Below are 9,416 nucleotides of genomic sequence, written 5' to 3'. Positions count from 1 at the left end.
AGAATTTTTACATTTAAATCTGTGTAAAGGGTCTAAATATTGTATATTTGTGACATCATAAATGGACAGAAAATCCTGACAGCTTGTTTCAAATGCAGAGTTTCTGAATATGGGCTGTGTGTATTTCCCTGTGGATTGAGCGTTTCAATACTTTCACAGTATTTATATAGGACTTAAAGGGACTGTTTGTAACTTCTTACACGTATAAATCACCCGGGTCGGTGTGTGGCAGCTGCCAATTCTCTGGTGCTTGCTGTTGTTTCCCTTTTCCCTGGTGTTTTTTTGGTTGAGTTGCTGAGTGATTAGAGGGTTATTCAGTTCACCTGTTGCGCAGGGTGTGGGGACTGGCTCTTAAATGATAGTTGAGAGCAGCTTGGTGCATTCCCCTCTTGGCCAATCAGGGTGTAATGACGCCCTTTCTGTAGGGCTTAAAAGAGGAGGGAAACTGCACACCCAGTGTCATTCTGATCTCTCCTTCACTCAATGCAACATGTGTTATCAGCTTTATCAGAAACTCTGGTCTGTTTTGGGCCCTTTTGGGATTCTGTGATCTTTGTGTTTTGTTTGTTGAGAGTGTTGACTCCTAGTTGGGGAAACAAGTTAAGTGCCAACCAATTAAGTTACCTGCACTGGGACGATTAGGTGCTATTTGTGCAACAGCTGGCTTGCCTTACAATAGCCTAACGCCTGCAGGCTGTATTTTTGTATTCTATTCATTTGTTGATTTTCAATGAAACCCTTTATACCCATTTCTTTTAGTGTATTTTATTTGGGAAAACTTTAAAGGAGGGTAAAAGGAAAAACACAAACCAATATTTCAGTTTCCTTAATTGTTTGTTAATATAGAGGCATTTGTTCATTATTGAAGAGGCATTTGATCATTATTATTATTAAGAAGGCATTTTATTTTATATTATTATGTGGATGGGAACTGTTTTTCAGTCTTCTGACTGAACAACTAAAGTCTGGGGAACTCAGTACCGCCACATAATTGGCAACCACGAAGGGAAACGTAACACAAAGCATAATCTTTCAATAAAGAGATTTAGTTTTGTGTCCCATCTTCTGATATCTATTTAGCAAGTGTATTTGAGTGTATATTTCTGAAATGTGTATTTGGAGTGTGGCTTGACTATTAGTCCAAATAATTACTAGTGACCATCCATCATGTCTTGGGAAGATCCAGACATTACAATGACCGCATTGGAACCGTCGCTTGCGGAATTGGAATCCGAGCTTTCTCTAAATGTTAGCTTGGATATGCCTGTAGTTGGGCAGGAGGTGCACTTACGGGATGATGATGATGATGATGATGAAGAGGGATGGGTAGATGCTCCAGTAGAACCACAATTGTCTGTGGACACTCATCCTCTTTTGGCTTTAGAGGGCTTATTACTTCCGCCTTCATCCCCAGTTCCTGTAGCTCCTCCCACCCAGGAACACTCAGATTCGGATTTAGTCATTTTTGCTAATGCTGTAGAGTCGATGAAACTTGTGTTTAAAAATACAGTGGATTGGCAGCGTGAGTGGCTGTCAAACATTTCAAAGGGCATACCCATCGATAAAGCTCTAAAAATGTGTACTACTCTCATAACAAATGTGGTGGAGAAAGCAAGTAACCATTTGCTCGCAGAAGTAAGGGATTTTGGTTCAAAGTGCATAAATGCCATTCAGTGGAATGCACAACAAACACAGTCTGAGTTCCAAGAGTCCCTGATTACTGACCGTCAAAACTTGATGACCTCCATTACATCCGCGGTCACTGAAAACAAGGATGTACAACTTCTGGTGACCGAGGTGCGTACATTGCAACAGCAGATGGGTTCAGTGCAGGCTACCCTTGAGTCTCTTGTGCGTCAACAGTGTGCACTCAATTCTCAGGTCAATTCAATACATAAGCGAGAGGAATGGGTCCTTAAAGAAGCAGTCACACCTGTTGCAGTTTCGTCTCAAGCACACACATATCCTGTTTCTCCAGTTGTTAAAAATGTGGTTTTGTTGCCTACCTCCGCACCTGTGGGAGTTCCTTCAGATTGCTCAGGAGCTGCTGCTCCTAAGGGTGAAATTTTCCAGGATGATGGTTGTAGAGTGACTGATGGCAAACTTCCAATTAAGATGTTTTTCCCTTGCTATGGCGGGCCTCTGGATGAGAAAGATCCTTCGGTGTATTTGCAAAGATGCAGTGACTTCCTGTCTCTGAAACCACTTACCCATGGTGAGATCCTAGCGACCATGAGAAGTGTATTGCATGGTTCTGCACGTGATTGGTGGGAGACTGTTAGGGAGAAAATCCATTCATGGGAGGAATTTCAGAGAGCTTTCCTATCATCTTTTCTTCCCGAGGACTATGTTGATGTTCTGGAAGAACAGATTCGAACTAGGGTGCAAGGAAGAAATGAGTCACTACGAGACTTTGTTTTCTCCTTTCAAGCACTTATCAAACGTTGGCACTCTTCGGCCACAGATGGTGAGATTTTAAAAAGAATATTGAAGGCTATGAATCCCTTTCTGGCATGCCAGCTCCGTGGTCGGGTTACCTCAATAGATGAGATGATCCGCATTGGGAGTCAAATAGAAGTAGATTATGAAAACCAGAAAAGGTACAGGAGAATTCTGAACGAATCTCACAAAGCTAATGGTACAACTGAAAAGAAGGTTATAAAGAGACCTGAAATGGTTTTGTGTTGGCGTTGCCATGGTGAGCATGCACCAGGGTTCTGCCCTCAGTTTCATGTCTTCCCAGGTAGCTCAAAATACAGTAGACAGCAAAAGTCAGAGTCAAAACAGACTTCAGCGTCCAGTAAAAAAGGTTCCATGGCTACTGTTGCTAGTCAGCCTGCAGCCAAGAACCGCCAGAAGCAAAAGTCTACTAGTGTGGTGGGATCTCCATCTCACCCGCCCACTAGTCTAAAACAGTTGGTTGTGCCCATCACGGTACGTCGGCGTCATGGGAAAGCGCTTGTGGACACAGGTGCTACTTACACTTTATTGCATGTGAGTCTGTGGAATAAGATCAAAGGCCCCAATGAGTCCCTTGTATCATGGCAGGGTGGACCAATGTATCTTGCGAATGGCCAGCAAGCAAATCCTATTGGATGTAAAGTGCTGGAGTTCAGCATGCATGGTAACAGTTTGTTCGTACCTACCGCAGTACTGGATGCAGATGTGTTGGTGTATCCATTAGATCTTGGTTTAGATTTTATGAGCATGAGTGGGCTCCAGGTCAACGTCCGGGACAAGGTATACTCTTTTGCTGGTGATGACACCACCAGGGTTTTCCCTTTCCAGCCTGTCCGGTGCCCTAGCGATGGTTGGGGTGTTCTGAGTGTGAGCAGTGTTGCTTTGTATACTACCTTACCACCTACATTACCGCTCTTGCCTGCCGTTAGTGATGACTGGTGTAACCTAGCTTGTATTCCTAAAGGTGATGACTTACCCAGTCTGCTCCATACTGCTGTTGCAGACAGTGGTTTAACAGGGAGGGAGGCTGAGAAATTGTACCAACTCTTGCTAAACAACCCGCGGGTCTGCACCACCACTTTAGGCCGTACCTCTGTGCTGAAACATAAAATCAAATTAAACAGTGATGTTGTGGTTACCCAGCGCCCCTATCGATTACCCCTACAAAAGCGGAAGATGGTTAAGGAGCAGATCGAAGAGATGCTTCAACAGGGTATCATTGTACCTTCCCATTCACCATGGGCATCCCCGATTGTAGTGGTGCCTAGAAAAGATGGTGGAACACCCCGATTTTGTGTTGATCTCCGCCGTGTTAATGAACGTAGCGAGGGAGATGCCTATCCTCTACCAACGATTTCTGAGATACTTGAATCTCTGGCAAGTTCAGCTGTGTTCACCACCTTAGATCTCAACAGTGGTTATTGGCAGGTAGAAATGGACCCGGAAAGCCAGCACCTCACGGCATTCGTCACATGTTTTGGATTATTCCATTTTCGGGTTATGCCTTTCGGCTTGAAGGGAGCTCCAGCTACCTTCCAAAGGCTAATGACTCAAGTGCTGAGGAGCTGCCTAGGAGAGTGCTGTATGGTGTACTTGGATGACATCATAATCTATTCCAAAGACGTCCAGAATCACTTTCATGACGTCCAGCGAGTGTTTGATTGCCTCCAGCAGGCTGGCCTTACACTCAATATTAAGAAATGCCACTTCTGTTGTCCCGAGCTTAAATTCCTGGGTCATGTAGTGAGCAAGGAGGGAGTGCAGGCAGATCCAGCAAAGACAGAAGCACTTTGTGACTACCCTGTGCCTAGAAACCTCAAGGAAGTTCAAAGGTTTTTGGGTCTGGCTGGATGGTACCACCGTTATGTCCCTAACTTTTCAATGATTGCGGAGCCCCTGAATGCGCTGAAAAAGAAAGGAGTTGTGTTTAAGTGGTCAGAGGAGTGTCAGAAGGCATTTCAATGTCTTAAAGACCATCTGACCTCTCCTCCTGTCCTTGGTCACCCTGATATGTGTAACACATTTGTCGTCTACACCGATGCAAGTTCTACGGGTCTAGGGGCAGTTTTGGCTCAGAGATCGAACACTTCATCTAGAGAAGAGGTTATCGCTTATGGCAGCCGCTCTCTAACAAGGTCAGAGCAAAATTACTCCACGACAGAACGGGAATGTCTGGCTGTTGTGTGGAGTCTGGAGAAATGGAGACACTATCTGGAAGGGAAACCTTTCGTTGTTGTCACTGACCACTCTTCGTTGTTGTGGGTCTTTAACACCAATAAAGCTAGCTCCAGGCTTATACGCTGGGCACTGCGTCTGCAGGAATTTTCTTTTACGATTGAATATCGTAAGGGTAAGTTGAACAACGCACCGGATGCTCTGTCGCGGGCCACTGGTCCGGCCTCCCTTGCATTGTACACTCGTTCCCTGACACGGGATGAGAAGTTTGTACCTTTTCCTCTGACTGATGAGGATGTCTGGAAAGCCCAGAGGAGTGATCCAGACATCCAGAAAATATATCAGGCACTGCTCACTGATGACAAACCTGGCGGTGAAGCAGACTCCGGTTTTGTCATTTACGAGGATACGGTTTACAGGAAAACCAAACATCTTGACCGTGGTGACCTATACCAGGTATATGTTCCACAGTCACTTCGTCCAGTCGTCTTGCATGCATACCACGATAACCCTTTGAGTGGTCATTTTGGACGATATAAGACCCAGCAAAGGATTCGTGAAGTTGCATACTGGCCGAAAATATGGACAGATGTCGCAGAATATGTAAGATCTTGTACTATTTGCCAGAAATATAAACCTGAGTCCAGGAAGCCTGCTGGCTTGCTCCAGCAGACAAAGGTAACGGAGCCATGGGAAATGCTTGGTTTGGACCTCATGGGCCCTCTGCCTCGTAGTTCCCTGGGAAACACCCAATTACTTGTTGTGGTAGATTATTATAGTCGTTGGGTTGAGTTGTTTCCTTTACGTAATGCTACTGCTTCCACAATCAGCAAATGTCTGCGGAAGGACATCTTTACACGTTGGGGTGTCCCAAAACATGTCTTATCAGATCGGGGACCTCAGTTCACATCAGAGGTTTTCAAAGAGTTGTGTGATAGCTGGGGGGTTGTCCATAAACTCACAACTGCCTATCATCCACAGACTAACATGACTGAGCGTATTAACCGCTCACTAAAAAGCATGATAGCTTCGTATGTTGGAGAGAAGCATAAGAGTTGGGATCGTTTCATACCGGAGTTGCGTTTTGCCCTGAACTCCGCAGTCAATGAAGCCACCGGCTTTTCCCCAGCTGAGTTGCTGCTTAGAGGATCTTTGAAGGGACCTTTTGCCAGAGCTTTTGAGCCCTCTTCTCAGGTCCCACGTGCGCTGAAAAATGTCCAAGCTCTGGTAGAGTCCAATCTGGCACAGGCAAAAAGGAAACAGGCTCATACCTACAACAAAAACAGGCGACATGTCACATATGAAATGAAGGATAGGGTCTGGATGAAAGCCCATCCCGTCTCCAAGGCTTCCAAAAATTACACAGCTAAACTGGCCCCACGATGGATTGGTCCGTACCGCATTGTTGAGCAGGTAGGCCCTGTGAATTACAGGATTGTGCGTGAGGACACCGGAAAGGATCTAAGGGTGGTTAATGTGTGTGATTTGAAGGAGTGTCGCCCAACCTCTGTTGAAGTGGAGGCTCAGGAGAGAGAGGCGGTCATGCGCATTTTTCTGGACAGTGACACTAGTGATGAGGATGAATTTATGGGTTTTTTGTGACATTGTATTAAAGGTAAATAACTGTCTAAAGGATGTGTGTAAAACACCTTGGAGGCGGTGTTTATTATATGGGGGAGGGAGTGTGGCAGCTGCCAATTCTCTGGTGCTTGCTGTTGTTTCCCTTTTCCCTGGTGTTTTTTTGGTTGAGTTGCTGAGTGATTAGAGGGTTATTCAGTTCACCTGTTGCGCAGGGTGTGGGGACTGGCTCTTAAATGATAGTTGAGAGCAGCTTGGTGCATTCCCCTCTTGGCCAATCAGGGTGTAACGACGCCCTTTCTGTAGGGCTTAAAAGAGGAGGGAAACTGCACACCCAGTGTCATTCTGATCTCTCCTTCACTCAATGCAACATGTGTTATCAGCTTTATCAGAAACTCTGGTCTGTTTTGGGCCCTTTTGGGATTCTGTGATCTTTGTGTTTTGTTTGTTGAGAGTGTTGACTCCTAGTTGGGGAAACAAGTTAAGTGCCAACCAATTAGGTTACCTGCACTGGGACGATTAGGTGCTATTTGTGCAACAGCTGGCTTGCCTTACGATAGCCTAACGCCTGCAGGCTGTATTTTTGTATTCTATTCATTTGTTGATTTTCAATGAAACCCTTTATACCCATTTCTTTTAGTGTATTTTATTTGGGAAAACTTTAAAGGAGGGTAAAAGGAAAAACACAAACCAATATTTCAGTTTCCTTAATTGTTTGTTAATATAGAGGCATTTGTTCATTATTATTATTAAGGCATTTTATTTTATATTATTATGTGGATGGGAACTGTTTTTCAGTCTTCTGACTGAACAACTAAAGTCTGGGGAACTCAGTACCGCCACAGGTGTCCCATGCGCGCTCGCGTATGCACGCTCGCGTGTGGCTATGCTGTTCAGACTCCAACACAAACTACACAGAAGCACCAAAACCGCAAAGTTATATCTAGTGAAGCCCGTCTTGCAAAACAGTGTTGGCCGCGGTCAGAGGACGCGGGGGAGACCGTAGCTTTGGTCTCCAGGGCCGGAGTCTCTGCCGTACTCTGCTCCTCTGCTCCACTGCATGCCTGCCTTCATTCAGCTCGCTCCACCTCACGTGCATGTGCACCCACTACACACTGCAGAAGAGTTAGTTTAGCTCTGAGAAAATCTAGTGAATGTACAGTGGACGTTTGTGCAGAAATAACTGCTGCAGCTCCTCCAGACCAACAGAGGTTTTCCGTGTCTTGTGAAGTGACGAGGCTCCGCAGCGAGAAACGTAATCGTCTGTGACCGGGTGCTGGTGTCTCCCTCTGGCCGCGGTCGGGAGGCTGAAGCAGGAAAAGCTAACACTAGGATCAGCATTGATTCATGGATAGACCTTCATCATGTCAGCTAACATTACTGCCAAGCAGGTGAAATATAGAGTGATATTGTGGTTTCAGCTGACGTGTGTCGCCTCACTGTTTTGAGCGATGCTCGTTCATGTCTATGTAGAGCGAGCACAAGCGCGAGCCCGACGCTGACTTTCGTTGACTTAACGGCCACAGGTGTCGCTGTTAACAAGCATTTCTGAATCTTACAAATAGTCCCTTTAAGCCTGCTTTATAATAAAAAGACAACATGAAAATCTCCCTTTTTTATAATATGGGCCCTTTAAGGTGATTTTCAGGCCTTTTAACAGTGTGTCTTTTAACAGATTTTCAGTGTCCCACATTTCAGACATGACTGTCCCACATTAGAAAATCAAGATTTGTCTGTGAAAACTTGGCATTAGAGTACTGATATGTGTACCATTTCTTTTATGACTGTGATATCTGCATTTTCTTTTTTTTGGGTGTGATTAGGACACATCCTGGGGATTTCGGAGTGGTACTGGGTTTGGATTTAATGTATTGGCTTCACTCCAAACTCCATAGAAAATTGTATCAGTTAAGAGTTTCCCTGCTTATAGATGAATATATATAATGAATAATAAATTAATTAAAACAGTTTCTGTATCTGTATACATCACTTTCAAATTCGGCATAAATTCATTACACCAAATAACACTTCTTCCACTGAAACCTTCAACTTCTTGAGTAGGTCTCTTCTGATCTGATTTATGGTAATATTGTTTGGGCAAATACATATCCCCCTCCAATCTTCATAAACTTTATTTGTTGCAAAAACGATTTGTAAGATTGGCAACTTTGTCAAACTCTAAGGAGGCCTCAGCTCCACTGTTCAGGAAACTGAACATTCTTTCAGTTTATGACATAAATATTCATCAGATATGTGTGTTTATATATAAATATATGTTCTTGCCTTCTTCTCTACCATCATCGTTTAGCAACTTCTTTAAATCTAATTCTCAAATTCATTCACATAATACTACACAGGTTAATCATCTTCACCTGCCTTTTTACAAAACAAAACATGGCCAGTACTCCCTCAGAGCTCGTTATCCTTAGAACATTTTAAAAGGAAATTATCATCACAATCACATTTAATTAATGCCTCTTGACCTCTACTGACACATTTCTTGTTTTGTTTTTTTCATTGACTGGATTTTGTGCAGTTTTATATATGTGCAAATAAATAAAAAAAATAAAATAAAAACATGTACATGTATGTTGGTAAGCTGTACTTTTTTCCTCCTATATTGGCAAACTTGAGTTGGATGGAGGTCATTAGTTTGCCCACCTTGTAAACACATGTGACAGGCAAGAATAATGCAAGAATAATTAATTTTTCAGGCATAATTCATTTATTTAAAGAAAAGCTAATTTCTTTGTTGTCTCAATTATTACTGTATCATTTTCAGGACATGCCATTTAATTTTTGGATGTAAATATGCATCAATACTGGTCACTGTAGAGACTATGCAGCACATATGCAGTGAAATAGAAAGAGGAATAATGCAGATAGGTGATGCAGATCCTTGTGTGTGTGGGTTGATTTTGCATTGATCTGTTGGTAATACCTCGGGGCTCCAGTAGGGGGATCGCGCTCCTCTTCCTCACTCAATACAGAGACAAGTGAAGGGAAGAGCTGCGTGTGTGATTTATTCATCCTTCTCTCTCACTATTTCCCCTGTTTAAGGGCACAACACACACACATTGAAACATTACTGACAGTCGTGAAAAGTTGGTGTGTTTTGAAGTGGTTTTCAGATTAAATGTCAGCAACAATAAATGTTGTTCCTTAGAACATTTTTAGAAGGATATTATCATCACATTTAATTA

This window comes from Sebastes umbrosus, chromosome 13 (genome assembly GCF_015220745.1).
Source record: "Sebastes umbrosus isolate fSebUmb1 chromosome 13, fSebUmb1.pri, whole genome shotgun sequence".
In the NCBI taxonomy this organism is placed as follows: Eukaryota; Metazoa; Chordata; class Actinopteri; order Perciformes; family Sebastidae; genus Sebastes; species Sebastes umbrosus.
This window is presented reverse-complemented; position numbering follows the sequence as displayed.